We start from the raw sequence: 18,412 nt of genomic DNA on the forward strand, positions 1-18,412 counted from the left end.
GAAAAAAGACTGCCGAGTGAAACAAAAATTTCATGAGATTACTCGGGACGTTGCAAAGCCAAAAAGTGCACAGACCAAAGTTGCATCCTACATGGAAGATGGAGATGCATTCGCGTTCGTGGTTGGTGACTCAATCGGTGAGTGGACAGTAGACTCTGGTTCTTCGTGGCATATTTGCGCAAATCGTGAGTATTTTGAAAGTATCGAGGATCGCAATTTGGAAACACCAACTGTAGTGATAGTGGCCGATGGTCGCAAGTGCGTAGTGAAAGGCGAAGGAACATGTCGGATCAGCTGCATCGTGCAAGATCGTGGAGTCAAGCAAGTGGTGGTTTCTAGAGTTTTGTTCGTACCGGAAATGAACGCCAATTTGATTTCTGTTGGATGTTTGGTCAGGAAAGGAGCCGAGGTGAGTTTTTCTGCTTCTGGTTGTACTATTTCTTGTAATGGTCGGACAGCAGGCGAAGCTGTACTAGTTGGTGGATTGTACTTGTTAAAAACGCTTGGAAACCCAACCACAGCAGTGGCCAAGAGCTATAACCCACTATGCATTCACGAATGGCATCGAAGGCTAGGGCATCGGGATCCAGAGGCTATTTTTGAACTGGAAAGAAAAGGACTTGCAAATGGCTTTTGTATTCAGCCATGTGGTATTCGAGCAGTGTGTGAATGTTGCCTAAAAGGCAAGATGGCTAGGCTTCCATTTCCGAAAAAGGCTGACCAGAAATCGTTTGCCATATTTGATATTATCCATAGTGATGTTTGTGGACCCATGAACACTCCAACACCCGGAGGTTGTCGATATTTCGTAACGTTCATCGACGATTATAGTCGTTATCAGTGTTGTAAAATGTCATTTGCATTCGTTTGTATAATTTTCCCAGAACTTTTTCCAGAAGGTAGCTATCAAATCATGATGTATGACGAACTTATAGCGCTTAAATGTGCCTACAACTTTGTCTAACAAGACATTGCTGTAAATTTGTAATCTGGGGCGTGGGAGGCAAAATGTCATTCAAATGACATTATGTCAAATGACACGTGACATTTTGGAGAGTTTTCGCTCTCCAGCCTCAGATGTTATATTTAAAGCAATGTACCCTTGGACAAATATATAGCCCTACTCAACCGTTAAACCCCAAACGCAATACAACGAAACGGCGACGGAAACGGAAAATTTGACAGTTAGCCCATATATTTTCTGTCAAATTTGCCGTTTCCGTCGCCGCTCCGTTGTATTGCGTTTGGGGCTTTATGAGTACATCTAAAATTATGGAATAAGTTTGGCTTCTAAAGAAAGTTATGAACAAATTAGTCAAATGACATGCAGATGACATTTTACAAGCCTGGTCGTTATAGCTGGATCTTTTTTCTTCGTAAAAAGTCGGAAACGGAAGAATGCTTCAAACGTTTCGTGCGGATGGTGAAAACGCAGTTTGGAAGGTTACCGAAGATTCTTCGTTCCGACCAGGGTGGCGAGTACAGGAGTAAATCTATGGAAAGCTTCTGTGCTCTGGAAGGTATATTACAGCAATATACTACTGCGTACACACCACAACAAAATGGTGTTTCGGAGCGCAAAAATCGGTCGCTGGTAGAGATGGGTCGGTGTATGCTCCTGGATGCCAACATGGGCTATCGTTATTGGGCGGAAGCTATTAATACTGCTATTTTTTTTGCAAAATATGCTTCCAACACGGGGAAAAGATAAAACGCCGTTTGAAATCATACATCAGCAGAAGCCGAATCTGACGACCATCCACGTGCCATCAGAGAAGCGCACGAAATTGGAACCGAAGGCTGTGCGGATGACATTCATCGGATATTCGTCGCAACATAAGGGCTATCGCATGATCGATCTGAAGACTAACAAAATCGTCATTAGCAGGGATGTGCGATTCTTGAAGCAGGAGGAGTTGGAAATTTTCCGTCCTACACAGCAATCGGAGAAAGCAGTGGTAGATTTCCCGCTAACAGTAATTTCAAATGACCCTGAAAAAGAATGCGAAAATGAAAGTGTTGTGAGTGAATATGAAGATGCTGATGAAGTAGATTTTGAAGGTTTTTCGACAAGTTCAATTTTCCACGGTGAAGAACAGGATAATCCAGACAGTGAAGTGCGTCGATCATTGCGGAGTAATATTGGAGTTCCACCTCAGCGCTATCAGGTGAATGGCCCGGTGAAGGGGCTGCCAAGCGAGCCGCGTTCATATAAGGAAGCTATTACTGGACCTGAAAGTGAGCAATGGAAGCAAGCAATTCGTGATGAACTAAAGTCGCTACATGATAACCAGACTTGAGAAGAAGCTGTGCTGCCAGTAGGAAGGAAGATCGTTGGATGCCGTTGGGTGTTTAAACGTAAATACGATGAGTATGGTAATGCAAATCGACACAAAGCACGTCTCGTTGCACAGGGTTTTAACCAAGTCTACGGCGTTGATTTTGACGAGATTTTCGCACCGGTTGCGAAACAAGTAACTTCTCGTGTACTACTTACCATCGCTGCGAGGAGAGGTATGTTTGTCAAACACATTGACGTCAAAACCGCATATCTCAATGGTGACTTGGATGAGAAAATTTATATGCGTGTGCCCCAAGGAGTAACAACGGTGAAGAGTGGTTCGGTTTTATTATTGAAGAAAAGCATTTATGGACTTCGACAGTCAGCAAGGATGTGGAACCGTAAGATAGATGGTGTTCTACGTCGAATGGGATTCAAACCATCCAATGCGGATTCCTGTTTGTATGTGCGTCATCGAGGTAAAAAAATCTGAAGGGTTATGTACAAGACACGACCGCCCAACGTAAACTACGTAGAACAGTTCGGTGCATTGAGGAATGTAGTCATATTTTAAGATAATTCATTTGATTACTTATGTCACTGGTTTAGAACAAAATTACAATAACTTAAAATATAAAAAACTAACAGTGGGTAATGTCTGTGACATAACCGCGAAGTGGACGTAGGACTTGGCTTGATCATGCATGTAAAAATAAATATTTTGCTCAGCATTATTACACGTTTCGTTACCAATCTAGAGAAAAAATATCAAAATGGAAGGCTATCAATCGATTTTTTATCTAATGTTGATTTTTTTGTCATTGATGAAAGTATGTAAAAAGATAATTCTTTGATTTCTAGAGACGGCAATATCATCATCCCTGTCCGGGCTGACAATAGTCATTCTCATCGTATGAAGAAAGCGAAAAAACGAACAGTGGGTAATGTCTGTGACATAACCGCTAAGTGGACGTAGGACTTGACTTGACCATGCCTTTAAGATACATAATATGTCCAAATTTCTCACATCAACTATTTTGGATAAATAATCGGCGTTGCATACCATTCCTTGGCAAAATCTTCTCATCAAACCGACACAGAAATCAAATCTACCTCAAACCTCGTGGGCCAATCAGCTAGTGTCTTGTATCCCGCTTCTTTGTCAGCCAAAGCGTCACCATCATCAACGCGTTCGAGAAGGGCTTCTTCTTTCTTACGCTTGTTGCTCGCTGCTGGCGTCTATTTCCTAACGGGACTTTTCGCTTGATACAGGCCAATAAGCCGGGCAAGCGAGCTTAGAATTGCAGTTCAGGTGGGAAGTACATGTTCTTTTCTGAGACAACATTGTTAGTAGTAGAAGGAAGGAAACACCCGGAAACAATGTTTATCTACATATTTTTTTATCAATGCCAAAAAATCCAACATTTGATGAAAAATCGATTGATAGTTTATTAATGTTGTTATCGGTGTTTTTTTTTATCCAAATAAGATTATGTGAGAGATTTGGACATCTTATGAATCTTTAAAGGCATGGTCAAGCGAAGTCCTTCGTCCACTTCGCAGTTAAATCAGAAAAATTATCCACTGTTAGTTTTGACGCAATTTATGAAAATCACACATAAAATTTTATCTCTAGAATATTGGATTGGCACCCAAGCACAATCCCGAAGGGTTGTCACGCAAGCTAATTAAATTTTTAAAACGATTCTAATGCGAAAAACTCTTTAGTAGATCTTGAAAACTTGAGATCGTAGAAAACTTGATCAATGAATCGTCCACTTTGAACGTACAGGGGCACACTAGAAGTTAACTTTCTGAAAGCAGTGTAGCGAAAGGCATCTAAGGTTCGATTTCTCAAATTTAAGCACCTTAATCAAAAAAAATATTTGGTTTGGCGTACTAGCGAACACCATCCATTATAACCGGTAGCATATAGTTTTTCATGAAAAGTTCCTAATTTTGAGAAAACCCGCGTTAGATGTCTTTCGCCATATCAATTTCTGGAGGTTAACTCATGTCGGCTATTTGCGGATATATGATAGCGCCTGGCTGTGGAAGTGGCGGGTAGAAAATCAGCCACTGTCAATAATTCATCTTGTTCAGTGTTGTCATTGACAGTCTATCGTCACACCGCCGAGCCGCGCTTACTGTCCGGTAAACTTCTCCTTTGTGCGGTGGCCTCGACAATGCCGGACCGAAAATGCCGATGATGCTGACGATTCTGCCTTGCTCTTGAGAAAGCTTAAGTTTGCGATTGCGTAGCTGAGACGATGGAGCAACACTTCAAAAGTTCTGGCGATGCTGTGGTTGCTTTTCCTGTTCTTGTCAGCTCTCAGGGTCAGATTGAGAGGAAAAAAATCGTGCTGCGCTTTTTTATGCCTTCCTGACCTAGCGAGAGCTCATTTGCTGACGTCTGCACCAATCAGAGCGTGGCAATGGAATGATGCAAGAATGATGCGGTACTCATATTTATAGGTTCTCGTGAATTCAATATTTTGCTTTGAAAACAGTTTTGGGCCTATTGAAACAAGTTTTCGGATATTATCAAGCATGAATATGAAAGGCATACTTGAAAGCTGTTGATTGAGTGGTTAACTGCAGAAAACTGTTCAATAGGGCAAAAGCTATTTACGTTTGAAATCTTTCAACACAGCGTAACGCGGTCGATTTAAAAAATTTGAAATGACACCCGGTATAGTAAAGAGAGACGTAAGTCCTACGTCAAAAGTGTTGGATCCCGTAGTCAGGGGTGACGTTCGAGCCCTCACCGACAGTCTGGAGGTCGGATAACAAAACCGTTCAAAAAGGTTATATAATTCAGTTTTATTGTTCTCAGATACATTAAATCTATTCTCCAAGCATTATATGTAGTTGAAACAGTGACGCATTCTCACCCCCATTTACCCGTTGTCTCCCCGACGACGGTACGATAACTTAAAATTTTAACTTTAAAACCCCAAGTGATAATAATGCTTTTCGCAATTCCAACTGTTGCATTCGACTTAGAGTAAAATTAGTAGGGATTCAGTTTCATTCCAAATTTTCGACCACTATTCTAGTTTATTTGCGGTAATATATAGGTGGAAATAGTAAAGTATGATTATTAAATAATACTATTCTGAAATAAAAATAACTCACTAGCGTTACATGGTTATGATATCCCAAGCAGCACACGTTGAGCCATTCTTGTTGCAGTAACCATATTGTGAGAGAATTCGGGCATATATAAGTTACTGTGATCGATGTGCTATATGTTAGTTGCAGGGGGTGAATACTGGTGAGTGCGTGTACCACGATTTAGCGATTTTACGACAGATGCGAGACGATACGCATCGGCCCTGGACCTTGCAAAGAATCTCTGCTCTGGCTACGGACAAACAGGTGCCTCTGTCCAATGGTAGTCAGAGCATCGAGTCATCACTGGTGGAAGAATACGAGCCTTGGACCTTTGGCAGAATCTCCGCCTTCTGTTATTTGGAGTGACGAGGAATAGTATGGCAGAGAAGGGATAGTCGTATTGTTGAGTCCGACAAAGAAGCGCGAGTCGATAAAACCCGGCTGCGCCAACTAGAAATCAACAAATACTAGCCATGTACCGTTTTGACTCAAATTCCGAACATATTCCGAACTTTAGCTTTTGCAATGCCCATTTTAACTTTATTCGTGTAATTTTCTCCACAGGAGTTAGAATTCGTTTGTTATCTTGATCCTCAGTGCGGAAAACCAATTAAAGTTTTAGTTTTAGGGCGCTAAAACGCCAGTGTTCGGAATATGAGTCATATTCGGGATTTGTCAGAACGGTACCAAAAACCAAGCCATTCGGTTGAGATGCGCCAGAGTAGTAAACGCTGCGGACGGGAATAGGGTATTTGTGCTATTTGATTACAATCTAAATCCCACTATCTGGCAGTGGCATTATGGATAACATACTCGTGTAACCATATTATTAATATAATTGCAAGAATCTTAGATCCGGGAGCTAGAAAGTAATAGTTCTATTGTAACCTATAGCCCGTTTCAATAAAGTATGCGTTCCGAAGCTATAGCCGTTTACAATAAGCCCCGCATGATTGTACCCACAGAGTGTACTATAATAGACTTTCCCAGGACTATAAATTAGTCACTCTAATATTTTCTCAAGTTTCACATGTTTTCAAACCATAACAAATCCACCTCATTTATGATCCCAAGCAAGTGTGGTTATGCTTACTCATATTTCTTTTACAAGACATGTTCCATGAATTAATCTGGGACATGTCGTGTCACAGTTAATCAATTATTGCCCACATTCCATAAAACACAAGTGTAGCAATTCGACTCCTTACATTGTTCCAAACGTTGTAACATTTTCAAAACACTTACCTCCCAGCCAATGAGTTAGTCATAAATCGGTACCGCAATGCACCATCAGACAAACGGTCCCATGGTGTCATATTGCATTTACATAACCCTCAATAAGCTATGCATTCTTATGCTTTCATATTAACTCCTCTTCGGTGCTGATCTATGCCAACAGCACATAGCTTGAGCCATACCAGTGTCACACTAAGTGTACACGTATTGGTATTTAACTATGTACCCTTCTTTTCTCTGATTGGACAACTAGTCAATAAGCTCCGGGTTTCTCTCCGCCTCCTACTATAGTACTAGAATTAAGTATCGAACAAACTGTAACTGTACTAGAATTAAGAACCAATCTAATTGTAACAAAGTTTCAATAAATTCATTCGATGAACAGCATTCAACAAGTGTAGTAGATGTTTTATTCCAGTTAAAAAGAAGTGCCTTCTCCAAGCATAGTTTATGGCGACCAGTGTCAGTAGAAGTCTTTGACTTCAAAAAGTGATTTTAATCCAACAAAAGTTCTAAAATTTGAGTAAAAAGTGTTGTAAAAAAAAAATAAAGATGGGAATTTTCAGCGCGGACGAAATCGTGACCAACGCGAATACAAGTGAGACGACTTTAATAGCCGTTACATTAGTGGTAATTGTGCTAATGATGATCATCTTCGTGTGTGCCAGGATGTACGCTAAGTTTCTGAAAAGTAGCGTAAATGAAAGTGCTAGGCGTGAAGTCCAGTTAGCCAACATCAAGCATACATAAAAAAAACATTGTTTTTTGAAAAGTGTTAAAATGGATAGAGAATTGTTTAAACGAAATACGTGAGCGCGTGCACGTAGAACGATTAATTGACAATAAAGTTAGTGAGTACCGTGCGTCGGAAGAGTACCAAGATTTTCTTAATTCAACAAATCAATTTCACGATTTAATTTTCAATTATGAAGACAATCATGGAGTGATACGTACGACTAGAGTAAGAATATCGAAAACCAAAGAAAACTTAAACTCTAAAATGAATAAAAGTGAAAAATTCAAAAATTGCAAAAATTAATCATTCAAGAAAAATTGTGTTAAAAAAATGATTATGAACATTGAACGTTAAGAAGACAGGCTTCTACCTCGCCTACGAAAGAGGTAAACAGTGAGAAACCAAAACAAAAATATCAACAATGCAACCAGGAAGGCAATGCGAAGCTGAGCGGTTCAACAGCATATGGGAAGTGTGCTAACAGCTGACTGAAGTGACCTCGATGCATGGCAAATGCACCACATCAGCAGTGGACGCCGTGGACGAAATTTAATACCAACAACAGAAAGCTAAAAGGGAATGCTTGGCGGTGAGTTAATTTTATTTGTGTACTGTATCATGTTTGTTTTGAGAAGCCCATGCCTGTATAACATAATTACATATTATTTAAATTTGTATACATATTTTATTATTCAAACGAATGTCTGACGAAAATATAAAATCAGACTACTAATAGAAAAGTTTGACAATTTATATAGCAATATTAGAAAATCTAAAAATAACGTTAACAGCAAAATTTATTAGAATCCCAGAAATGTACTATAAATGAAATAATAAGGAATTTTAAAATTATTTTGAAGAAGCTTAAAAACGATATCCAAAGTATAAAATATAACGAATTCGTTCTTGAATATGAACAACTTTTAGTAAAAAGAGAGTACGTATTCGCAATTATAAATAAAAACTAACAATGAGTACAGAAAATAATACAACTAGTACATTCGATGTACGCACAGCTACTGCTGTGATACAAATTTATGATGGAGCCAGTGAGAGCTTACCTGCGTTTGTTGACGCTTGTAATTTAATGAAAGACTTGACAGACAATACCCAACAATCAATGCTAATCAAATTCATCAAAACCAGACTAACTGGTAAAGCTCGTTACGGTCTGCCGGATAATGTCAATACGTTCAATGATTTAATTACTAACATAAAACAGAGATGTCAAGATTCGACATCTCCAGAGCAAATTGTTGCCAAATTAAAATCTATTAAACAGAAAGAGAATTTAGACTCTTTCTGTGACCAAATTGAATCTATTGCAAATAAGCTGAAATGCACTTATTTACAACAAAAATTCCAGAGGATGTGGTAAACAACATGGTAAAGAAGGTTGCTGTGGATGCTCTAATTAATGGAGTATCCAACAGCGAAACAAGTATTTTATTAAAAGCAGGAAATTTTGATACCGTGAAAGACGCCATTCAAAAAGTCCAAGAGAATAATTCAAACAATCAAACTTCTGCTATGTTTTCAATTTCAACACAAAGGCAGTATCATCGCGGTTGGAATAAACCATCTGGATTTAGAAGAAATAACATAAATAATTATCGACCCAAATTCAATAACAATACCAATAGCAACAATCATAATTATCGACCCCGTTTTGAGAACAATTTCAGAAATTATCAACGCAGTAATTCGCAGTCCAATCATAGAGGACGAGGACGACAATACAATAATCATAATAGCAATAGAAATCTTTCAGGCCGCATGCTAATAATGGGAGCAAATGAGGTGCATGTACCTTCTAATTATTCACAAGACTCTGATAGTACACATAATAACACGATTCATATGCAACCAACATCATTCAATCAACGAAATAATACTTTTTAGAACATCAGGATGCTGTAACTCGGAGTCAGGGTCAGCATCCAAACCGATTCTTTCAATGAATCTAACTGCAGCAAACTTTATTACTCTTTTCGTTCAGATGAATAATACGAAATGCACTTTTATCATTGATAGTGGAGCAGATATCTCAGTCTTCAAGTGGAGCGGGATATCTCCTACCCAACATATAAACCAGACAAAAAGACATACAATAACTGGAGTAACAGATGGTATTTTAGAAACACTCGGTGAAACAGCAACTCTTTTGAAAACTAGTAACGGACTAACTTTTTAGCATAGTTTCCAACTAGTACACGAGAATTTTCCAATCCTCACGAATGGTCTACTTGGAAGAGATTTCTTGATCAAGTACAAGTGCACCATTGATTATGAATATTGGTTATTAAATTTTAACTATGAAAATCTTTCGATTTCAATTCCAATAGAAGACAATTTGAATCGAACTATAGTTATACCACAGAGATGTGAAGTAATTAGGAACATCCAAACTATGCATATCCAAGAAGATACGGTTTTATTTTCGCAAGAAATTAAACCAGGAGTTTTTTGTGGCAATTCAATAATATCGCCCAATAGTAAATACATAAAAATCATGAATACTACAAATTTTCCAGTCAATATAAATATTACAGATTTTAAACCATTCTTAGAGCCATTGAATAATTATGCGATGATGAATTTCAAAACCAAAAGTAATAATCAAAGAGGACTACCCAAATTCTGGATGAATTGGATATGACCAATGTTCCTGAATATGCAAAAATGACCTCATAAGTCTCATAAAACAGTATGCTGATATATTTTCCTCCAAGGTGAACCAATAACAACTAATAATTTTATGAACAAAATATAAACCTTACCGACAAAATACCTATCTATATTCCTAACTATGAAACTATTCATTCTCAAGGCGAGGAAATAGAAAACCAAATTGGCAAAATGCTGAAGGACAATGTAATTGAACCTTCAATTTCTCCATATAACAATCCCATATTATTAGTGCCAAAGAAAAGCGAGGACAATACAAAGAAATGGCGCCTAGTGGTAGATTTTAGGCAACTAAATAAAAGATCCTTGCAGACAAATTTCCGTTGCCAAGGATTGATTCCATATTAGACCAACTAGGAAGAGCCAAATTCTTTACCGCTTTAGATTTGATGTCGGGATTTCACCAAATCCCGTTGGAAAAATGTTCCAGAAAATTTACTTCATTTTCAACCCAATCTGGCCATTACCAGTTTACAAGGTTACCGTTTGGTCTAAACATTAGTCCAAATAGTTTCCAAAGAATGATGACAATTGCGATGGCTGGTTTAACACCAGAATGTGCTTTTGTATATATAGATGACATAATTGTTATTGGATGCTCAATGCAGCACCATTTGCAAAATTTGTCAAGAGTCTTTGAGCGACTAAGAAAGTATAATTTAAAGTTGAATCTAAGAAAATGTAAATTTTTAATAGAGAAGTTACTTATCTAGGACATAGAATTACTGATAAAGGAATTCTACCGGACAGTACAAAATTTGAAACAATAAAAACTACCCTGTACCGAAAAACAGTGATGAAGTTAGACGGTTTGTTGCTTTTTGTAACTACTACCGTAAGTTTGTGCCAAACTTCGCCACAATAGCTTCTCCTTTAAACCAGTTACTTAAGAAAAATAAACTGTTTGAATGGACAGCTCAATGCAATGACTCATTCAATACTTTAAAATCATTTCTTATATCCCTATGCTTTTACAATATCCAGATTTTAAAAGGGAGTTTATCTTAACGACCGATGCTTCAGATGTAGGGTGTGGAGCAGTTCTTTCCCAAATTGTCGAAGGAAATGATCTACCGATTGCATTCGCCAGTAAAAGTTTTACACCTGGCGAGAAAATAAATCTGTCATCCTAAAAGAGCTTACAGCAATACACTGGGGATGAACTACTTTAAAGCTTATTTGTATGGTCAAAATTCGTCGTTCGAACAGACCATAGACCCTTAGTTTTTCTATTTAATATGAAAAACCCAACTTCAAAACTAACAAGAATGAGATTAGATTTAGAAGACTTTGATTTTAACATTGAATATATAAAAGGTAAAGCTAATGTAGGAGCAGATGCTTTATCGCGCATCGTGAAGACATCTGAAGAATTGAAGACAATGAACGTGCTTGTCGTAAACACTAGGTCTATGACAAGAAAACAGAAAGGAAGTAATACATTTAAGAAAAACGATGACTTAAAAGACAATAGTGAGATTGATCACCTTGCTATTTATACCACAGAAAACCCGACAGAAACGAGAAAACTACCAAAATTTCAAGTGACGACCACCAATAACATGATAATATTCACGATATATCGAGGAACGAGAAGGAAAGCAGTACTGCATCAATTTACAATCAAAATGAAAAGTCAAACGTTAGCGTTTGCACTTTCAATGTTAGAAAATGAGATGAAACAAAAAAATATAAGTAAAATCGCGATATCAAGTCAAGACAAATTATTCGAAATGATACCTATACAAATGTTTAAAGAGTTATCTCTTAAAACACTTAATCAACTGCAAATTATCATTTACAATCCACCAAAGTTCATTAGTGAACCCGGTGTAATACAACAGATCTTGAGAAATTATCATGCAATCCCTACTGGAGGTCATATAGGACAGCATCGTCTGTACCTCAAATTAAGAGAAGTCTATACATGGACTAATATGAAAAGTTCTATTTCACAATTCATAAAGGCCTGTGAATTGTGCAAAAAGAACAAAATTATAAAACACACAAAAGAAAAATTTACCATTACTAGTACACCATCAAAACCATTCGAAGTGGTACAAATTGATACAATTGGTCCACTTCCAAGATCTAATAATATGAATCGATACGCTGTAACAATACAGTGCGAATTAACTAAATACATTGTGCTAATACCAATTCCAACTAAAGAAACAAATATTATTGCTAAAGCTTTGGTTGAAAAATTTATTTTAATTTACGGGAAATTTATAGAATTAAAATCAGACCAAGGAACCGAATACAAAAATGAAATCCTCACGCAAATATGTAAATTACTTCAAATTAAACAAACATTTTCCACAGCCTATCATCCTCAAACTATTGGATCATTGGAAAGGAATCACAGGTGTTTGAATGAATACCTGCGCTCCTTTGTCAATGAGCATCAAACAGACTGGGATGATTGGTTACAGTATTATGCATTTGTTTACAATACAACTCCACATTCAGACCACGGGTTTACACCCTATGAATTAGTTTTTGGACTAAAGGCAAAACTACCACATGAGACACTCACAGACAAAATCGATCCAGTTTACAATATAGATCTCTATTCTCAAGAACTAAGATACAAACTTCAAAAATCTCATCAAATTGCGAACCAAAAGTTAGTACAACAAAAGAATATACGAAAAAGAAAGTAATGATTCATCGGCAAATCCATTATTAATTCAAACAGGTGATATAGTTTTTCTAAAGAATGAAAACAGACGCAAACTAGATTCCTTTTACACAGGTCCATATAAAGTTAAAAGTATTAATAACCTGAATTGTGAAATCATAGATATGCAATCAAATCAATCAAATTTAGTTCACAAAAATAGACTAAGCAAATTTTAGGAAATATTCAACCAAAACAAAAAAAAAAAAAAAAAAATTTCTTTGACTAAATTTTTCATTTACATAATAAGAAATACTAACAATTTACATACAGATATCAAATGTTGTGAAGAAACTTGGAGCAAATTTTTACATTTACACAATATGTTGACAACACTGAATGATTTCGCTATACTGCATCATTCACCGGAAGGGGATGATGTACTATAATAGACTTTCCCAGGACTATAAATTAGTCACTCTAATATTTTCTCAAGTTTCACATGTTTTCAAACCATAACAAATCCACCTCATTTATGATCCCAAGCAAGTGTGGTTATGCTTACTCATATTTCTTTTACAAGACATGTTCCATGAATTAATCTGGGACATGTCGTGTCACAGTTAATCAATTATTGCCCACATTCCATAAAACACAAGTGTAGCAATTCGACTCCTTACATTGTTCCAAACGTTGTAACATTTTCAAAACACTTACCTCCCAGCCAATGAGTTAGTCATAAATCGGTACCGCAATGCACCATCAGACAAACGGTCCCATGGTGTCATATTGCATTTACATAACCCTCAATAAGCTATGCATTCTTATGCTTTCATATTAACTCCTCTTCGGTGCTGATCTATGCCAACAGCACATAGCTTGAGCCATACCAGTGTCACACTAAGTGTACACGTATTGGTATTTAACTATGTACCCTTCTTTTCTCTGATTGGACAACTAGTCAATAAGCTCCGGGTTTCTCTCCGCCTCCTACTATAGTACTAGAATTAAGTATCGAACAAACTGTAACTGTACTAGAATTAAGAACCAATCTAATTGTAACAAAGTTTCAATAAATTCATTCGATGAACAGCATTCAACAAGTGTAGTAGATGTTTTATTCCAGTTAAAAAGAAGTGCCTTCTCCAAGCATAGTTTAAGAGTATCTGAAGTGCATTCAAACTTCCTGAATTAAAATTGAATTCTTTTGATTTTGGCGCATATTTGATAATAAAAATATAATTAACAATTTGCAGTTTATCATAAAATGGCTCACCATTTTCCTAAGTTATCTTTGAATCGAAAATGTTTGTTCATTGCGATTAACGCATTATGACATTGCATTGCCGTTACTAACAATCGATCATCCTATCCTTGCACAAACATGCGCTTGTATGTATATCGCCGACTGCAGTCACTGCTGTGGCCCTACTTTTTGCGGCAAACTGGTGCGAAGCACCGCACAAAAAGAAGAGCCCAAAAACCAACTACACTGAACGACGGCCGAATGAGACTCACGTTGCGAACGGGAAAAAGAGGTGCTGCCAAAATGGTCCAATACCCTACTTTAACGTTGATAATCGAATGTTTCAATATAACTGGAAAATTCGTGGAGAGTTTCCGAGTCGATTGATATATAAATCTCAAAATTCCATCGAAAGATGAATGCGCTATTAACGTTCAAAATCTTACATGATTTCGTGACGGTCTCGGATTTGGAAATTTTCATTTGTCACCCTGTATCCGAGTCTTCCCCTTAGACGTAGTTTACGTCAAAATCGACATTCATTTTGTTGTACGTCGATGACATGCTGGTTGCGAGTTTAAGTCAAGATGAGTATGACGAGATTTTCGATAACTTGCGAGTCGAATTTGATTTGACTCAACTTGGTGACGTGCAACATTTCGTTGGGATACAGGTAGAAAAGGATTTGGTATGCAAGATGCAAAGGCGTCGAAGATTCCGATGGACACAGGCTTCGTACAGCAAAATGGAGGAGAATGAAAGGTTACCTGATAATGAAAAGTACCAAAGTTTAATTGGAGGTTTGCTTTATCTCGCTGTGCATACCCGTCCCGACATTGCCATTAGCACGTCCATTCTAGGAAGAAAGGTGAGCCAACCTACAACTGCTGATTGGGTAGAGGCCGAACGAGTTCTTCGTCATCTAATCGGTACTTGTGATTTAAAACTGTGTATAGGTGGAGATGATGATCTTGAAGGTTTTGCAGATGCCGATTGGTCAAATTCAGGTAACATGTTTCGTCTAGGCGATGGAACCATATCTTGGACGGCAAGAAAGCGAACTTGTGTTGCACTGTCAAGTACAGAAGCGGAGTACATATCGTTATCTGAGTGCTGTCAAGATCTACTATGGATATTGAAGCTCATTAAAGATTTCGGCGAAGAAGTTCAACAGCCTGTTAAGATAAATGAAGATAATCAGAGCTGCATTAAACTACTGAAACAAGATGGCGGAACAAAACGATCCAAGAATGTAGACACACGATATCACTTCGTTCGTGACATGGCAGAGCAGAAGCAGATTGATGTCGTGTACTGTCCAACAAGCGACATGCTAGCAGATGTGCTAACTAAACCATTGGCAAGAGGTCAATTGGAAACACTATGAGAGAAGATTGGTCTGCGAAAGACTCGTTGAGGAGGAGTGAAGGTGTAACCCTTTGTGGCGCATCTAGCAACACGTCTTCGCATAACGACAACCATGCAGAGTGACAGCTGTGCATGGTACCAACCGTCAAGAGAATAAAACGGAAGAGACTTGTCTCGCGCCAAAAATGTATTTCCTTTTGAATTCGAGAATAAACCTTTTTCATTAGTTGTTTGACTGTGTTACAGAACGCATCGTGTTTTATTTCAAGATGCTTGTTTACAGATTTCGTTTCCACACCTACGTAGAGCGGGGCCGACCCAGCCCCACTTCCGATCCCGAATTTCTGTTGCTATCAGCCTCTGGTGACAACGACGATGGAGCTCGTTGTTTGACATCCAGTTGTGAGGCCACCAGGCCCGAATTATATACCGCAGGCATCTGTTAATGAACACCTGCAGCCGTTGAGTGTTCTCCACTGATACACACCATGTTTCGCTAGCGTATAACAGCACAGATTTCACGTTAGAGTTGAAAATTCGTATTTTGGTGCGTTCACTTATCTGCCTGTTTTTCCAGATATTTCTTAAACTCGCAAAGGCAGCCCTTGCTTTCTTGATCCGTGCGCCTATGTCGATCTTGGTATCGCCGTCTGACGCCATTTGGCTACCAAGATATTGGAAGCTTTCAACATTCTCCACTGGTTGCCCGGCTACTGTGAAACTGGAAGGAATCACCGTGTTTATATCCAAAGATTTGGTTTTGTTGACGTTTGTGACTAAACCTGCCGAGGACGAGCGCTTGGCAAGGTCGTTGAGCTTACTCTGCATATCAGAGCGCCGTTGCGCGAGGAGTGCAACGTCATCCGCCAATTCGAAGTCGTTTAGATGCTCCATGGTTATAGGCTGCCATAACAGCCCGCGGTTTGGTTCACGGTCAATCGCATCTACCAAAATCTCATCGATTACGATGAGGAACAGTAACGACCCGGATAGGGTCGTACAGGACCCCATTGTGCAGCACTCTACACGAAAAGGCCTCATACTGTGATTCGAATTCGTTGACCTGCTCCAGAATGATGCGGAGCATGACAATATGGTCCACACAGGATCTTCCGGCACGGAATCCGGCTTGCTGCCGCCGGAGAGTCGCATCGATCTTCTCCTGAATCCGGGCTAGGATAATTTGGCACAGAACTTTGAGAACGGTAGACAGCAACATAATGCCTCGCCAGTTATCGCATACAGTCAGGTCACGCTTTTTGGGCACCTTCACTAAGATGCCTTGCATCCAGTCGACCGGGAAAGTTGCGGTGTCCCAGATATTACGAAATAAACGATGCAGTAGTTGAGCGGATGTCATGGGGTCAGCATTGAGTATCTCAGCTGATATGCGGTCGACCCCTGGGGCTTTATTCGATTTCATGCTTTGGATGGCTGTTTGAATCTCTAGCAGTGATGGAGCTTCGGTATTGACGCGTGTTATACGTCGGATCCTAGGCAGATCATGTCGAGGTGGTGATGGCCTGGCTGGCACTTGAAAAAGTTGTTCGAAGTGCTCGAACCAGCGTTTCGGCTGGTCAGTTGGGTCGGTCAATAACTGATCATTCGCGTCTTTCACAAGCATCGTTGCATTCATCTTCGCCCCGCTTAAGCGTCGTGAGATATCGTAGAGGAGGCGAATGTCCCCGGTTGCGGCGGCTCTCTCTCCTTCGTCGGCCAGAGAGTCTGCCCACGCTCGCTTGTCCCGTCGACATGAGCGTTTTACTTCCTTCTCAAGAGCCGCGTATCGTTGACGGGTTAAGACTTTGGCTCCTCTGGTTTTCGATCGCTCTATCGCGGCTTTGGCTTCTCTTCGCTCCTCTATCTTTCCCCAGGTCTCATCGGTGATCCATTGTTTTCTCTGGGTGCGTAGTTCGCCCAGATTGTTCTCGCTGGTGGTGATGAAGGCATTCTTGATGGCGGTCCATTGGTCTTCCACGGTGCCGCCTTCCGGAATATCTGCAGTACGCGTCTCCAGTTCTTCAACGAAGGACAGTTTCACCGTGGCATCTTCCAGTCGGCGTGTGTTGAATCGTCGTCCAACTCTTTCCTCCTGCCGACGAATCCGCGCAATGCGCAGGCGTATTTCGCCGATGAGGAGGTGATGATCAGACGCGATATCGGCACTACGTTTATACCGTACATCAAGAAGGCTCCGTTTCCATTTTCGGCTGATGCAGATGTGGTCGATTTGATTTTCTGTAAAGCCGTCACGGGAGACCCACGTGACCTTGTGAACCGGTCGATGAGGGAAGAGCGATCCCCCGATCACCATGTCGTTATTACCACAAAATTCTGCAAACAGCTCTCCGTTTTCGCTCATTTATCCGAGACCATGGCGTCCCATAATGCGCTCATGGTTCGAGTTTTCGGATCCGATCTTCGCATTGAAGTCGCCCAAACAGATCTTGATATCACCCTTCGGAATTCTATCTACGACGGCATTGAGTTGACTGTAGAAGTTCTCTTTGTCTTGCAGATCGGCAGCATCGGTTGGCGCATAACATTGGATTATAGTAATATATAGTTTCGGACCCGTGTTCTAAATCTGGCAACGATTATCCTTTCACTTATAGGTTCCCACTTCATAAGCGCAGAGTGTACCTGAGCGCTTAGTAGGAAGCCAACTCCGCGATGCCGGGGAGCGTGTTCACCTCGTAAACCAGAGTATAGCAGAACTTATCCCGACGGCGTTCTGTGTTCTCCAAAGTTTGGCCAACGGATTTCACTCAGTCCCAGGATCTCAAGCTTCATGCGGCGTGCCTCATTGGCAAGTTGTGCCAATTTACCCTGCTGGGCTAGGGTTAAAACGTTCCATGTTCCTATTCGTGTCCGTTGTTTCGCGCTAAGAGTCGTCGCCGTAAAATCAGTCCGTATTCTTTCATTATCGGATTCTCGAACAAATTGATGTTTCGGGAACAGTAGGTTGTTGGCCCAAGGTTCCCTATCCACCGGGATGGGGCTGCCATCTTAGGTATAGCTTCCGGGGAATAGCATTTCATACTCAGCCGCTGGATGCCAGAACAGACGCTGTTGGAGCTGCACCTCCTTGGTGAACAGACGCTCGGTCAGTCGGGT

Source organism: Armigeres subalbatus, chromosome 2 (genome assembly GCF_024139115.2).
Source record: "Armigeres subalbatus isolate Guangzhou_Male chromosome 2, GZ_Asu_2, whole genome shotgun sequence".
NCBI lineage: Eukaryota > Metazoa > Arthropoda > Insecta > Diptera > Culicidae > Armigeres > Armigeres subalbatus.